Source organism: Artemia sp. Qi Xiang Cuo, chromosome 17 (assembly GCF_049724085.1).
Source record: "Artemia sp. Qi Xiang Cuo chromosome 17, ASM4972408v1, whole genome shotgun sequence".
Taxonomy (NCBI): Eukaryota; Metazoa; Arthropoda; class Branchiopoda; order Anostraca; family Artemiidae; genus Artemia; species Artemia sp. Qi Xiang Cuo.
The window spans coordinates 53440517-53456634 of NC_142810.1; the positions used below are offsets into that span (position 1 = coordinate 53440517).

General features: G+C 35.2%; 2 pseudogenes; one reads left to right on the forward strand and one right to left on the reverse strand.

Annotated features, from left to right (window-relative positions):
* The first annotated feature begins 7950 nt into the window (after nucleotides 1-7950).
* LOC148942339 (protein lethal(2)essential for life-like) lies at nucleotides 7951-8359 on the forward strand (annotated as a pseudogene).
* Nucleotides 8360-9379: 1020 nt separating this feature from the next.
* LOC148942340 (uncharacterized) lies at nucleotides 9380-10605 on the reverse strand (annotated as a pseudogene).
* Nucleotides 10606-16118: the final 5513 nt, after the last annotated feature.

Consider the following 16118-nt stretch of genomic DNA (forward strand, 5'->3'; position numbering starts at 1 on the left):
AAACCTAGCAAAGGAAGCAAGAAACAACAGACATTCACACAATTAAAATCATGAGGCATCTGAATTTTCTCAAAGAAAAAAAAAGTTTTAGTCCAATTCTAATTTTTTCCAAAGAAAATAAAAAATCTCCGACTTTTTAATAAACATTCTAAGCGTTTGACATGCTAACGTATCCTAAAATAATGGAAATATATCAAAGTAATGCATAAATTATTTTTATTGAAATAACAACATGTAGAATATTAACATAAAGATATGTTGCAGACATTATTATACATTATTACTATCATTGAACAACTTTGGACATTTTGAATCTGTTCCAAAAAATCACTTATCATGTTCTCTCTTGATAATAGAGTTACTCGTTTCTCTTAGTTCGTAACCACTAGAATAATCATTCATCCATTTTGAGTCATATACAATTTTTACTGGGATGTCACCTACTGGTTCAATACACGTTTCATCCTTGGTATTATTTGATTCATTGACTATATGATCAATAGTGGCATTAATGTTCACTTGTGCTTCATTTTCCATCAATGCATTTTTATATTCTTTAGTGATGTTGTCTGCTAATGCTCTCTTTATTTTTCCGGCACTTTCATTGTCTATTATCACATTATTTTTACAGAGGTAACAGTTCTGGCACGTTGACAAGATATGATTTATGATGTGATTGCAGCAGTTGGCCTTTCATTTCCTCTTTGCTTTCATTCGAATGCTAACTCCGGAAAGATGGCGATAAGATATATCAACGGCTAACATGTTACCAGAACCATTAGCTAGAAGATGCCCCTCTTCATCAACTGTTATTTTTATGTTGGCATTTTCTTTGAGTACTAACTTCTCCTGAAATGATACTTTCACATATCCACCTTTTGAATGATGGAAGTGCTTGGGTACCCCAAAGGAATTTAACTCCTCACACAAGTAAAAATACCTCATCATAAGTTTCCAACAACACACACATGACATGAGAAGAAACATAGCACAGGAAGCAAGAAACGAAGACTTTCACACAAGTAAAATCATAAACCAACACAAGTAAAAATACCAAATCATAAGTTTCCAACAACACACAGACGACATGAGAAGAAACCTAGCAAAGGATGCAAGAAACAACAGACTTTTACACAAGTAAAATCAATAACCAGCATAGGTAAAAAATACCAAATCTTAAGTTTCCAACAACACACACACGACTTGAGAAGAAACCTAGCAAAGGCAGCAAGAAACAACAGACTTTCACACAAGTAAAATCATGAACCAGCACAAGTAAAAATACCAAATCATAAGTATTATTGATATCATTAATACTTGATTGTAGGATTCTTGAATCTTCAAACATATTTGGCCAGTGGAAGTTTTGGGCAAATTCATTTTGGAATTTTTTTTGAGACCCCATGAAACATTTTCATGGCATTCATCCGTTGCTCCCAACGTGTTTTTAAATCATGAACCAGCACAAGTAAAAATACCAAATCACAAGTTTCCAACAACACACACACGAGATGAGAAGAAACATATCAAAGAAAGCAAGAAACAGCAGACTTTCACACAAATAAAATCTTGAACCATCATAAATAAAAGTAAAATCATGAATCAGCACAAGTAAAAATATCAAATCATAAGTTTCTAACAACACATACATGACACGAGAAGAAACCTAGAAAGGGAAGCAAGAAACGACAGACTTTCACACAAGTAAAATCATGAACAAGCAAAAGTAAAAATACCAAATCATAAGTTTCCAACAACACACACTTGAAATGAGAAGAAACATAGCACAGAAAGCAAGAAACAACAGACTATCACACAAGTAAAATCTTGAACCAGAATAAGTAAAATACCAAATCATAAGTTTCCAACAACACACACACGACCTAAGAAGAAACCTAGCAAAGGGAGCAAGAAACAACAGACATTCACACAAGAAAATCATGAACCAGCATAAGTAAAAATACCAAATCATAAGTTCCCAACAACACACACACGACATGAGAAAAAACCTAGCACAGGAAGCAAGAAACAAAAGACTTTCAAACAAGTATAATCAAGAACCAACATACGTACAAATACCACATCATAAGTTTTCAAACAACACACTGACGACATGAGAATAAACATAGCACAGGAAGCAAGAAACAGCAGACATTCACAAAAATAAAATCTTGAATCATCATAAATAAAAATATCAAATCATAAGTTTCCAACAACACACACACGACATGAGAAGAAACCTAGCAAAGGAAGCAGGAAACAAAAGACTTTCACAAAAGTAAAACCATAAAACAACCCAAGTAAAAATACAAAAATCATAAGTTTCCAACAACACACAGACGACATGAGAAAAAAGCTAGCAAAGGACGCAAGAAACAGCAGACTTTCACACAAGTAAAATCATGAACCAGCATAAGTAAAAATATTAAATCATAAGTTTCTAACAACACAACCATGACATGAGAAGAAACCTGGCAAACGAAGGAAGAAACAACAGACTTTCACACAAGTAAAATCATGAACCAGCATAAGTAAAAATACCAAATCATAAGTTTCCAAAAACACACACACGACATGAGAAGAAACCTAGCATAGGAAGCAAGAAACAACAGATTTTCACACAAGTAAAATCATGAACCAGCATATGTAAAAATACCAAATCATAAGTTTTCAAACAACACACTGACGACATGAGAATAAACATAGCACAGGAAGCAAGAAACAGCAGACATTCACACAAATAAAATCTTGAACCATCATAAATAAAAATATCAAATCATAAGTTTCCAACAACATACACACGACTTGAGAAGAGACCTAGCAAAGGAAGCAACAAAAAACAGACTTCCACGCAAGTAAAATCATGAACCAGCATAAGTAAAAATACAAAATCATAAGTTTCCAACAAAAACACACGACTTAAGAGGAAACCTAGAAAAGGAAGCAATGAACAAAAGACTTTCATACAATTAACATCAAGAATCAGCATAAGTAAAAATATCAAATCTTAAGTTTCCGACAACACCTATACAAGACATGAGAAGAAATCTTGCAAAGGAAGAAAGAGACAATAAACATCCCCACAGGAAAGATCATTAGCCACCACAAGTAAAAATACCACCTAATAAATTTATAAAAATATACAGGCGACAACAGAAGAAACCTAGAAAAGAATGCACGAAACAACAGACTTTCACACAAGCAAATTCATGAACCAGCATAAGTAAAAATATTAAATCATAAGTTTCTAACAACACCCCCATGACATGAGAAGAAACCTGGCAAAGGAAGGAAGAAACAACAGACTTTCACAAAAGTAAAATCATGAACCAGCACAAGTAAAAATACCAAATCATAAGTTTCCAAAAACACACACACAAAATGAGAAGAAACCTAGCAAAGGAAGCAAGAAACAACAGACATTCACAAAATTAAAATTATGAACCAGCATATGTAAAAATACCAAATCATAAGATTCCAAGAACAAACGCACGACATGAGAAGAAACATAGCAAAGGAAGTAAGAAACAACAGACTTTCACACAAGTAAAATCATGAACCAGCATAAGCAAAATACCAAATCATAAGGTTCCAACAACAAACACACGACATGAGAAGAAACATAGCAATGGAAGCAAAAAACAGCAGACTTTCACACAAATAAAATCTTGAACCATCATAAATAAAAATATCAAATCATAAGTTTCCAACAACACACACACGAAATGAGAAGAAACATAGCAAAGGGAGCAAGAAAAAACAGTCATTCACACAAGTAAAATCCTAAGCCAGCATAGTTAAAAATACCAAATCATAAGTTTCAAACAACACACACACGACATGAGAAAAAACCTGGCAAAGGAAGCAAGAAACAAAAGACTTTCACACAAGTAAAATCATGAACCAACATTCGTAAAATACCACATCATAAGTTTTCAAACAACACACAGACGACATGAGAAGAAACCTAGCAAAGGAAGCAAGAAACAACATACTTTCATACAAGTAAAATCACGAACCAGCACAAGTAAAAATAATATATCTTAATTTTTCAAAAACAAACACTCAACATGAAAAAAAACTTAAAAAGGAAAGCAAGAAATTATAGCCTTTCCCATAAGAAAAACCATGAACCACAACAAGTAAAATGCCAAATAATAAGGTTCCAATAACAAACACAAGACTTGAGAAGAAACATAGCACATGAAGCAAAAAACAACAGACTTTCACACAAGCAAATTCATGAACCAGCATAAGTAAAAATATTAAATCATAAGTTTCTAACAACACAACCATGACATGAGAAGAAACCTAGCAAAGGAAGGAAGAAACAACAGACTTTCACACAAGTAAAATCATGAACCAGCATAAGTAAAAATACCAAATCATAAGTTTCCAAAAACACACACACGACATGAGAAGAAACCTAGCAAAGGAAGCAAGAAACAACAGACATTCACACAAGTAAAATCATTAACCAGCATATGTAAAAATACCAAATCATATGTTTCCAACAACACACACACGACATGAGAGGAAACCTAGCACAGGAAACAAGAAACAACAGACTTTCACAGAAGTAAAACCATGAACCATCATAAGTAAAAAATACCAAATCATAAGGTTCCAACAACAAACACACGACATGAGAAGAAACATAGCAAAGGAAGCAAAAAACAGCAGACTTTCACACAAATAAAATCTTGAACCAGCATATGTAAAAATACCAAATCATAAGTTTCCATCAATACACACACGACATGAGAAGAAACCTAGTACAGGAAGCAAGAAAAAACAGAAATTAGCACAATTAAAATCATGATACAGCTCAAGTAAAAATAACAAGTCACATGTTTCAATCAATACAAAGACAAAATGAGAAGAGCTCTGAAAAGTAAAACGAGAAACGACAGGAATTCACATGAGCACAATTATTAACCATCATAAATAAAAATATAAAATCATAAGTTTCCAAAAACAAATACACGACATGAGAAGAAACCTAGCACAGGAAGCAAGAAACACAGACTTTCAAACAAGTAAAATAATGAGCCAGCACAAGTAAAAACAGCAAATCATAAGTGTCCAACAACACACACACGACATGAGAATAAACCTAGCAAAGGAAGCAAGAAACAACAGACTTTCACACAAGTAAAATCATGAGCCAAAACAAGTAAAAATACCAAATCATAAGTTTCCAACAACACACACACGACATGAGAAGAAACATGGCAAGGGAAGCAAGAAACAATAGACTTTCACACAAGTAAAATCATGAACCATCATAAGTAAAAATACCAAATCATAAGTTTCCACCAAAAAACACACACGACATGAGAAGAAACATAGCACAGGAAGCAAAAAACACCAGACTTTCACACAAATAAAATCTTGAACCATCATAAATGAAAATACCAAATCATAAGTTTCCAAAAACAATTACACGACATGAGAAGAAACCTAGCACAGGAAGCAAGAAACAACAGACTTTCAAACAAGTAAAATCATGAATCAGCATAAGTAAAAATACCAAATCATAAATTTCCAACAACACACACCCGATATGAGAAGAAACCTAGCAAAGGAAGTAAGAAACAACAGACATTCACACAAGTAAAATCAACAACAAGCACAAACAAAAATACCACATCATAAGTTTCAACAACACACACATGACATGGGAAGAAACATAGCACACGAAGAAAGAAACGAAGACTTTCAAACAAGTAAAATTATGAACCAGCACATTTAAAAATACAAAATCATAAGTTTCCAACAACACACAGACAACATGAGAAGAAACCTAACACAGAAGGCAAGAAACAGCAGACTTTCACACTAATATAATCTTGAGCCATCATAAATAAAATTACCAAATCATAAGTTTCCAAAAACACACACACACGACATGAAAAGAAACCTAGCAAAGGAAGCAAGAAACAACAGACATTAACACAAGTAAAATCATGAACCAGCACAAGTAAAAATACCAAATCATAAGTTTCCAACAACATAGACACGACATGAGAAGAAACCTAGCAAAGGAAGCAAGAAACAACAGACTTTCACACAAGTAAAATCATAAACCAGCATAAGCAAAAATACCAAATCTTAAGTTTCCAACAACGCACACATGGCATTTGAAGAAACCTAGCACAGGAAGCAAGAAACGAAAACTTTCACACTAGTAAAATCGTGAACCAGCATAAGTAAAATAGCAAATCATAAGTTTCCAACAACACACACACGACATGAGAAGAAACCTAGCAAAGGAAGCAAGAAACAACAGACTTTGATACAGGTAAAATCATGAACCAGCACAAGTAAAAATACCAAGTCATAAGTTTCCAGCAACACACACACGACATGAGGAGAAACCTAGCAAAGGAAGCAAGGAACAACAGACATTCACAAAAGTAAAATCTTTAACCAGCATAAGTAGAAAGACCACATCATAATTTTCCAAACAACATACAGACCATATAAGAAGAAACCTAGCAAGGGAAGCAAGAAACAACAGACATTCACACAAGTAAAACCATAAACCAGCATAAGTAAAAATACCACATCATAACTTTCCAACAACAAACACACGACATGAGAAGAGACCTAGCAAAGGAAGCAAGAAACAAAAGAATTTTAAACAAGTAAATTCATGAACAAGCATAAGTTAAGATACTAAATCATAAGTTTCCAACAACATACACACGGCGTGAGAAGAAACATAGCACAGGAAGCAAGAAACAAGGACTTTCACACAAGTAAATTCGTGAACAATCATAAATAAAAATATCAAATCACTACGTGCGCGCGCGCGTAACCTAGACTAAATTAACCTTAAAAATAAATAAAACTCAACTTTATTAGAAAAATATGAAAAAAAATAACCTTAAAAATGAATAAAGTGTTGTTGGAAACTTATGATTTTGTATTTTTAAATATGCTGGTTCATGATTTTACTTGTGTGAAAGTCTGTTGTTTTTTGCTGCCTTTGCTAGGTTTCTTCTCAAGTCGTGTGTGTGTTGTTGGAAAATTATGATTTGGTATTTTTAATTGTACTGGTTCATGATTTTACTTGTATGAAAGTCTGTTGTTTCCTGCTTCCTTTGATAGGTTTCTTCTCAAGTCGTGTGTGTGTTGTTGTAAACTTATGATTTGGTATTTTTACTTATGATGATTCAAGATTTTATTTGTGTGAATGTCTGCTGTTTCTTGCTTCCTGAGCTATGTTTATTCTCATGTCGTCTGTGTGTTGTTTGAAAACTTATGATGTGGTATTTTACGAATGTTGGTTCATGATTTTACTTGTGTGAAAGTCTTTTGTTTCTTGCTTCCTTTGCCAGGTTTTTTCTCATGTCGTGTGTGTGTTGTTGGAAATTTATGATTGGGTATTTTTACTTATGCTGGTTCATGATTTCACCTGTGTTAATGTCTGTTGTTTCTTGCTTCCTTTGCTAGATTTCTTCTTGTGTCGTGTGTGTGTTGTTGGAAACTTATGATTTGGTATTTTACTTATGCTGGTTCACGATTTTAATTGTTTGAAAGTTTTCGTTTCTTGCTTCCTGCGCTATGTTTCTTCTCATGTCAAGTGTATGTTGTTAGAAACTTATGATTTGGTATTTTTACTTTTGCTTGTTCATGATTTTACTTGTGTGAAAGTCTGTCGTTTCTTGCTTCCCTTTCTAGGTTTCTTCTCGTGTCATGTATGTGTTGTTAGAAACTTATGATTTGATATTTTTACTTGTGCTGATTCATGATTTTACTTTTATTTATGATGGTTCAAGATTTTATTTGTGTGAAAGTCTGCTGTTTCTTGCTTCCTGTGCTATGTTTCTTCTCATCTCGTGTGTGTGTTGTTGGAAACTTGTGATTTGGTATTTTTACTTGTGCTGGTTCATGATTTAAAAACACGTTGTGAGCAACGGATGAATGCCATGAAAATGTTTCATGGGGTCTCAAAAAGAATTCCAAAATGAATTTGCCCAAAACTTCCACTGGCCAAATATGTTTGAAGATTCAAGAATCCTACAATCAAGTATTAATGATATCAATAAAACTATGACTGTCAAGAAAATAATGTTACAGCGAATGAGTTCAAAGTCTCCCTCGACGTTGCCGGCTGCCATGTAGATAACTTGTCCGTTCGTGTCTCTGATGAAAAGAAGCTTATTGTTGAAGCTCAATGGAGTGATGGATTTACAGTTAGATTAGCAAAACGAGAATGGGTTCTTCCTTGTACTGTTCATGATGATGACGTGGAATGCACAATGTCAACAGATGGCATCCTTGTAATTAAGGTTGATTTACACCAACCAGCTGTCAATAGTGACAAAAAATTCCAATAATGCAGCAATAAAAAATATCAAGGCTGACAAGAATTTTGTTCTGTTAACTTTCAATTTTAAAAATATTGTAGATTAAAAAATTCGGTTAACCTTTTATAAACTCTGGATTATTAAAACCGTACTAATTCAAACTAAGTTGAGTTTCCTAGATAACTTGTCCGTTCGTGTCTCTGATGACAAGAAGCTTGTTGCTGAGGCTCAATGGAGAGATGGATTTCCGTCAGGGAAAAGGCTTGAGAGTTATGCGTGTGAGAACAGGTTTGAAAATGACTGTTACGAAGACTAAGTTGCTTGAGGTGGAAATAAGTGAAGGTGAAGCGGGGATAAGGTAACGAGAAAATCACCGAAGTGGATCACTTCACTTATCTGGGTGGCATTATTAGTAAGGATGGGGGATGTAATTGAGAAGTAAAAATCAGAAAAGCCAAGACGCAACGTTATTTTTCAGCATAAAAAATTCGGATATACAGGAACATAATTTTTGAACTAAAATTATACTGCTAGAAATAAACGAAATGACAGTTTCGGTATAATTTTGAAACTCAAAGGCTTCTAAAAGTTGAAAAATATGCTAGATGTTTTCCAGTGGAGTTGTCCAAGGACGGGAATAGGTAGTCATTTGAATGTCTGTATAATTTACCTTATTTTTTTATATGATAAAAAACAATATGCGGCCTGATGTTATTGAAAAATATGAAAAATTCGGTTCGATCCTATTTTCTGAGGCTATAAAGCTCAATATTGAAAGGCTGTGTTTTACAGAGGAAGAAATTGTACTTTTGGACAGTCTTGATTATAATTAAACATTATAATTATAAAACCTTAATTAAACATTCATAAGGAGGGATTCTTCGAAAGGTGGGCTATTGTAAATAAAAGTAACTGGGGGACACAGAAAGAAGAGGTCATATTGCCTCAAAGCTATATATTTCATGCTCAATTGTAAATCAAGAAATTTACCAGACAAGTCGTCCACAATTTTGTTTTACTCCCTCAAAATAAAAAGATAAGGAGGAATTTAGTGAAGACAGTTAATACAGCCTAAGCGAATATTTCAGCTTAGTTGGAGTGACTGTCTCGATCGAAGGCTTTCCCTTAACTACCGCTCCTCCATCGTGAGCATGTTCCACTTTTATTTTTTGAGAACCATCTGATTGAAGACTATGCCTTTTCTCAACGAGCAGAAAGTCACTTTCTCTGCTTACTTTTAGTTTATGCTCAGAAATGTTGGCAACTACCTTATTTATATTTACTGATTTTTCCTTCTCTACAACATTGTCAAAGAGTCTTCTTGCCTTTGCAACTCACCCTGTATGAACTTTTGAAAAATTTGCTTCAGTTTTAGATTCTTCTTTCACCTCTTTTCGGCTATTCGCTTCCACGTTTATTTGTATCATATTATCTTCCTTAGATATGTTTGGAGTTGCTATAGATCGAGTTTTAGCGTCTCTTTCCAGGTTGTCAACTTCAATGGGGATGACCTGTGAGGATTGTGGAAGATTAAGTGCCAAATTTTCTTTTGCTTCGATAATTAGTGCACCATCTTTGATAAAACAGTTAGGTCGTTCGCATTTACCCCTCCTGACCATGAACATCTTTTGCTAATTTTCCCGCCATTCTTTGGAGTTTTTTCTATTTTTGCACCGAGACTGATTGACTTGCCTGATTATATTTTCAAAAAAAACGAACTGGTTTGTTGAGGAGGAGCTGGTGGGATGGGCCAGGAGGGCTTTATAATCAGAATTTCAAGGAAGGTGTTTTAATTTTTTTTTTGTACCATTTTTGATTTAGGATCTTTTGGAAGGATTTTTGGCGGAGAAATCGGCTCAGGTACTTTCGTAGGATTTATTTAAGGGGGGGGGGATCTGAACCTCTTTTTATGAACTATGCAACATTTATTCTTCTTATAATTTTTATGAATAAATTAAGAATTTATTAATTCTAGACAAGTATATTCTGTTAATTCTAGACAAGTAGATAGTGGTAGGTGTTTGAGCAATCTTTAATTTGTCTGATATTAGATTAGAGATATAAAGAACCTTTAACCTATTTTCATAAATATAATTTTTATCTAAAAGTTGTTTTTATTTCTACGATATTTTGGGTCTATAGGATTTCTAATAATTCTTGAAACATCGTGCACAGAACCTGCCTCTGAAGCTGAAATAGCCTGAATTGTCAATGGTTTAAGGGGCTCTTTAACTTCTGACCCAGACCGTATTCCGACTAAGGTTGTAAAGTTCATTCTTCCTGTCATCATTTCTGCCCTCACGAGACTTATCAATCTCTCCTTTGAACATGGTGTTTTGAAAAAGCTATGCTTTCTCGACTTCTTAATTTTCTTAATTCTAAACACTTTTTTCATGATTTTCAGTTTGGTTTAAGGGCGAAGCACTCAACTGAGCATGCATGCGCAACTCTTTTGAATTATTTACATTCAGTTCTTGACTCCTGTCTGATACCTGCTGCTATTTTTCTCGATGTACGAAAAGCATTCGACTCATTAACACACAAAATTCTTCTTTGGAAACTGTCCCATATCATAGGCTGCGCGCTTTCGCTGCCTAAGTAAAGAACGATGTGGGGACATCTGTTTTTTTTTCTCCATACCCGGGCACTTCGTATCAAAGGAGTTGTCATAGAAAGTTCGAAAAGGGCTCATTCGATTGTATATTGGAGTGGCTAGTGCCCGTTTTAATAGTCGAAAGTGATTGGAGGGCAACTAGCCCCCCCCCGCCGCGCCCAAAATTATCACAAACACATCCAATCAAAATTTTGAGATATCCATTTTGTTCAGCGTAGTTGATTTCCAGATAGAAAATATGTTTTTGAGGAGGACACTCCCCCACAACCCTCGGGGCAAGGGTTGTAAGTTATGCCCTGGGGGCATATAAGGTCTTTATAGAAGGCGTTGTCGTAGAAACCTTAAAAAAGGCTCATTCGATTGGGAATTCAAAGGGCTAGTGCCCTTTTTAATAGTTGAAAGTGATTACCCCCCTCTCTGTAACGAACCCCCCTCTCACGCCCACCTTTTCCCCAAACACATCCAATCAAAATTTTGAAATAGCCATTTTGTTCAACGTAGTTTTAAGTTCTGGAAATTAGGTCTTTGAGGATGACCACCCCCTCACAGCCCTTAGGACAAGGGTTGTAAGTTATGCCCTGGGGGCATATAAAGTTTTTATAGAGCGCGTTGTCGTAGAAACTTCAAAAAGGGTTCATTCGATTGGAAATTTAAATGGCTAGTACCCTTTTTAACAGTCAAAAGTAATAGAAAAGCAACTAACACCGCTTCCACGCCCACTATTTCCCCAAACACATCCAATAAGAATTTTGAAATAGCCATTTTTTCCCACGCAGTTAAAGTTCAGCAAATTATACCTCTGAGCGGGACACTCCCCCCACAGTCTTCAGAGCAAGGGTTATAAGTTATGCCCTGGGACATATAAGTTTTTATTCAAATCTTTGTCGTAGAAACTAGAAAAAGGGCTCATTCGATTGGAAATTCAAAGGCTTAGTGCCCTTTTTAATAGTTGAAAGTGATTTGAGGGCAACTAGCTCCCCTCTCTCGCCCACCTTTTCCCCAAACACATCCAATCAAAATTTTAGATAGCCATTTTGTTTAGTCTTGTGGATTTCCAGATAGAAATTATCTTTTTGAGGAGGACACTCCCCCACAGCCCTCAGGGCAAGGGTTGTCAGTTATGCCCTGTTGGCATATAAGGTTTTTACCGAACGCGTCGACGTAGAAACTTCAAAAAGGGCTCAATCGATTGGAAATTGAAATGGCTAGTGCCTTTTTTAATAGTCGAAAGTGATTGGAAGGCAAGTAACACCCCTTTTTCGTCCACCATTTCCCCAAACATATCCAATCAAAATTTCGAGATAGCCATTTGTTCCACGCAGTTTCAAGTTCAGAAAACTATATATTTGAGAAGGACACTCCCCCCACAGTCGTTGGGGCATGTTTAATAAGTAAAGCCCTGGGGATATATAAAGTTTTTATTGAAGTCTTTGTCGTTGGAACTTGAAAAAGGGTTCATTCAATTGGACATTCAAAGGGCTAGTGCCCTGTTTAATGTCAAAAGTGATTTGAGGGCAACTAAACCCCCTCTCACGCCCACCTTTTCCCCAAACACATCTAATAATAATTTTTAGATAGCCATTTTATTCAACGCAGTTGAAAGTTTTGGAAATTAGGTCTTTAAGGATGACAACCCATCCCCTCCCAGAACCCTCAGGGCAAGGGTTTTAAGGTATGCCCTGGGAGCATGTAAGGTTTTTATTGAAAGCGATGTTGTAAAAACATCCACAAGGGCTAACTCAATGTAAAATTGAAAGTGCTGTTGTCCTTTTAATAGTCGAAAGTGATAGAAGGGCAACTAAGCCCCCTCTCACGCCCACCATTTCCCCAAACACATCCAATCAAAATTTTGATATATCAATTTTGTTCAACGTATTTGCAAGTTCTGGAAATTAGGTCTCTTAGAATGACAACCCCATCAGAGCTTTTAGTGCAAGGGTTGTAAGTTATGCCCTGGGGGCAGATAAGGTTTATATAGAAAGTTGCTGTAGAAATTTCAAAAGAGGCTTATTTGATTGGAAATTGAAATTCCCCTTTTTAATAGTAAAAATGAGTGGAGAGTAGCTAACCCCCCTCTTACGCCCTCCATCTCCGAAAACACATTCAATCAAAGTTTAGAGATAGCCATTTTGTTCAACGTAGTTAAAAGTTCTGAAAATTATGTATTTAAGGATGAAAAGCCCCCCAGAGTCCCCAGGGCAAAGGTTGTAAGTTATGCCCCGGGGGCATATAGGGTTTTTAATGATAGAGTTGTCGTAAAAACTTCAAAAGGGGCTCATTCAATTGGAAATTGAGAGGTATAGTGCCCTTTTTAATAGTTGAAAGTGATTGGACGGTAACTAACCCCTCTCTTACGCCCACAATTCACCCAAACACATCCAATCAAAATTTTCAGATAGCCATTTTGCTCAACGTAGTAGAAAGTTCTGGCAATTAGGTCTGTGAGGATGACAATCCCCCCCTCCTGAGCCCTCAGGTTTGTAAGTTATCCCCTGGGTTGTAACCCAGGGGATAACGGGTTGTAAGTTATCCCCTGGGGGCATATAAGGTTTTTATTGAAAGCGTTGTCGTAGAAACTTCAAAGGGGCTCATTTGATTGAAAATTGAAAGAGCTAGTGCTTTTTTTAATAGTTTAAAGTGATTTGAGAAAGACTAGCACCTATCTCATGCCCGCCATTTTCCCAGACACATCCAATAAAATTTTTGAGATAGCCATTTTGTTTATCATAGTTGAAAATTCTGGAAATTAGGTATTAGAGGATGACAACCACCCTCACAGCCCTTAGGGTAAAGGTTGTAATTTATGCCCTGGAAGCATATAAGGTATTTATAGGAAGTGTTGTCGTAGAAACTCAAAAAGGGCTCATTCGATTGGAAATCAAAAGGCTTAGTGCCCTTTTTAATAGTCGAAAGTGATTGGAAGGCTTGACATTTTTATAGTAAAGATCGATGTGGGTATAATGTATTATTTTTTTGTTGTTATTATTGTTTAGACCAGGCACTTTGTATCGAAGGAGTTGTCGTAGAAACTTCGAAAAGGGCTCATTCGATTGAAAATAGAAAGGACTCATGCCCGAGTCAATAACCGAGTCAAACTCAAAACGAGCAGAAATTAACATGAGTTGGGCTCAAAACCTCTAAGCCTTCCCAAGGCCAGAAAATAATTTGCACTTTACTGAAAAAAATACAAATGAATGTGCATTGTCAGTTTAATATACATATACTGATATTTAGTAATCAAAACCTTAATATTATTTGATTTATATAAGTTATAAAAGTAAAAATATTCATATCTTTTTTCATTAAAGTGCAAATTATGTTCTGGCCTTGAGAATGCATAGGGGTTTTGAGCCCAACTTATGTTAATTTCTGCTCGTTTTGAGTTTGACTCGGTTATTTATTGTAATTTCTGTTCGTTTTGATTTTCATTTACTTATCGATGCTGATTTGTGGTAGTTTCACGCTTGGTAGATTATATGGTTTTATTTTTGCTCATTTTTGTTTAATGGAGTTTTTTACTTTTCTTTACAAAACTTATTTTGTGGAAAAAGTTTTTTTTAATTAATTGGTATAAGAGGGAATGCTTATTCTTGGTTTCTATCACATTTATCTGGTCGAGTCATCTTGGTTGATCCTCACTTTTCTAACCATTCGGGAATAGAGTTTGGCGTTCCACAAGGATCTGTTATTGGGCCGATTCTCTTTTTAATCTACGTCAATGACCTTATTAATTCGGTTCAAAATTTAAAACCTACAATTTGCTGTCGTCTTTTTCAACCAGGATCCGTCACTAATTGTGACAGGAGTTCGTCCTTAACGGATGCACTTATTGCTTTTGCTGATGACAGTACTCTTGGTACAGCTAGTAGAACTGAGTCTGATCTTCGTTCAAAGATAAATGCCCTTTTTGAAAGAGTTATCCAATCGTATGATGTAAATTATCTCGCCTTAAATTTCGGGAAGTCATTTTTTCTGATTTTCTCCAGAGTTTCAAAGGCTTGCCATAACTTAAATGAAATACACGTATCATGAGGTTCTCTAAGTACACCTAAGGATCGGTACGTTCGATTCCTAGGCATCTTGCTTGACGAAAATCTTTCCTTCAAGTGTGGTAACGGTGTTTTTATGGTATTAAAGGTGATGTACTGGTAGATGCCTTTACTTTACCTTTATAAGGGAGATAAACTATGGCCCTAAGGTAAATAGAATTTGGTAGCGTGCCTTACGCTGTGACCTGACTAATGAGGCGTACCTGCTGGGTATATCCAAGAGACTACATGTAGATTGTAGAGAGGTTGGCTAAAAAACAATATTTTTATTCAGTTAACATGTACTAATACATGGTTTAATAATATATATATATATATTCTACTGGGAATGGTTGTCCCAAGTAGACCAAAAGTCTCAGAAAACTACAATAATATAATATTCCAAGGTATTTCTAAATCAGCGGACCAGAGGTCAGTCCAGCATAAAGTTAGTATATATCTGCCCCTTCCCATAAAATGTATCTTTTATACATTTTATCAACCACGCCTTAAAAAACCTTATCGGGACCCAGTGACGTACATAGATCGGAAGTGGTAATATCTCAATCTCCTGTTAAGCTGAAACTTGCCAGGATATGTTCCTTATCTTAATAAAAAGTGGCATTTCTAAGCTTTTGTATTTGCGTCTTAATATTTTTATTAAATTCCAAATTGACTTAAATAGAAAGCTTCACCACAATACTCCCTATTTAAAGAGGAGTTGCCCTCAATTCTCAATACTTTACTTTTAAAATAACTTAATTTTGTACACAGCTATTATGCTGCCATCTTTGGGTCATTATGTGCATATAACCTCAATGGGTTTCCTTAGGGTCATGTTTATGGACAAATATACGCCATGTCCTTTTTTTGTCCAAGTATATTAATTTAGAAATTTATCCTTGTTTCTCTTTTTCTCTGTCTCTAAGACTGGAAAATTATCTTTTTACCCTTTTCATATGCATCTTCTGTTTTAGCTTGACCCCCAGTGGCTTAAGCATTATATTAGTGGTTCTGCTTAAATTAGATTTAAAATGATATTCAAAACGTTTATAAATTAAGTTTAAATTTAATTCCCATTAATAATTTAACTTATCTGGGTGATGTGGTTGATATACCGTTTATTTTTCCGGTTTAGAAATGCCTTGGATAAATTAC